Source organism: Triticum dicoccoides, chromosome 3B (assembly GCF_002162155.2).
Source record: "Triticum dicoccoides isolate Atlit2015 ecotype Zavitan chromosome 3B, WEW_v2.0, whole genome shotgun sequence".
NCBI classification, from domain to species: Eukaryota; Viridiplantae; Streptophyta; class Magnoliopsida; order Poales; family Poaceae; genus Triticum; species Triticum dicoccoides.
In genome coordinates, this window is record NC_041385.1 from 4,849,411 (window position 1) to 4,850,471 (window position 1,061).

A 1,061-nucleotide genomic window follows, 5' to 3' on the forward strand; every position below is an offset into this window, starting at 1 on the left:
AACAAGTTCAACTAATTAAGCATCTTCTAAAAATAAACTAGTTCTATATATTAATTCAACAAGTTCAACTAATTAAGCATCTTCTAAAAATAATTAGTTGATCTACATATTAATTCAACACGTTCAACTAAGCATTATATTTACTAAAAATAAACTAGATATATAGTTCTAATTCATCTAAACATTATATATAGAAAACAGAAAATAAGTAAAAAAATGTGTGTGTGTGTGTGTGTGTGTGTGTATACGTGTGTGTGTATGTGTGTGTGTTTGTGTGTACGTGTCTGTGTGTATGTGTGTGTGTGTGTATGCGTGTGTGTGTGTGTATGTGTACGTGTATACGTATGCGTGTGTACGTATATAGCGCGTATGGGTGGCGCGGGGCAGCGACGACGACGGGCGGCGGGGGCGGCGACGACGGGCGGCCGGGGGCGGCGACGACGGGCGCGCGGCGGGCTGGGGGCGGCGACGACGGGCGGCCGGGGGCCGCGACGACGACGGGCGGCGGGGGCGCGCGGCGACGACGACGACGGGCGGCAGGGGCGGCGAGGGCGACGGCACGGCGGCGCGGCGGCGTCGGCGAGATCGAGCGAGAGACTCTCTCGCGCGAGAAACGTGGAACGAAGTGACGACGATAACTGATTTTTCGTAAGTGTAGTATACATAGGGTGAGCCTTTAGTACCGGTTTGAGCCACGAACCGGTACTAAAGGCCAATTTTGGCCAGCCCAAGCGGCGGGAAACGAGGACCTTTAGTACCGGTTGGTGGCTCCAACCGGTACTAAAGGGCACATATTAGTACCGGTTGGAGCCACCAACCGGTACTAAAGGCCGTGCGCTGCCACCGCGGTGCGCTATGTTTAGTCCCACCTCGCCGAGCGAAGGGCAGCCGCACTGGTTTATAAACCCAGCCGCGGCTGCCCTTTCGAGCTCCTCTCTATATCAGGCTTCTGGGCCTAATTATGGCGCGCTGCCCGGTGAGCCTCCTGGACCGTCTGGGCCTGCATTTGCACACACTAGGTCTTGTAGGCCCACCGGGCAGCGCCCCAACATTTTTTTTAA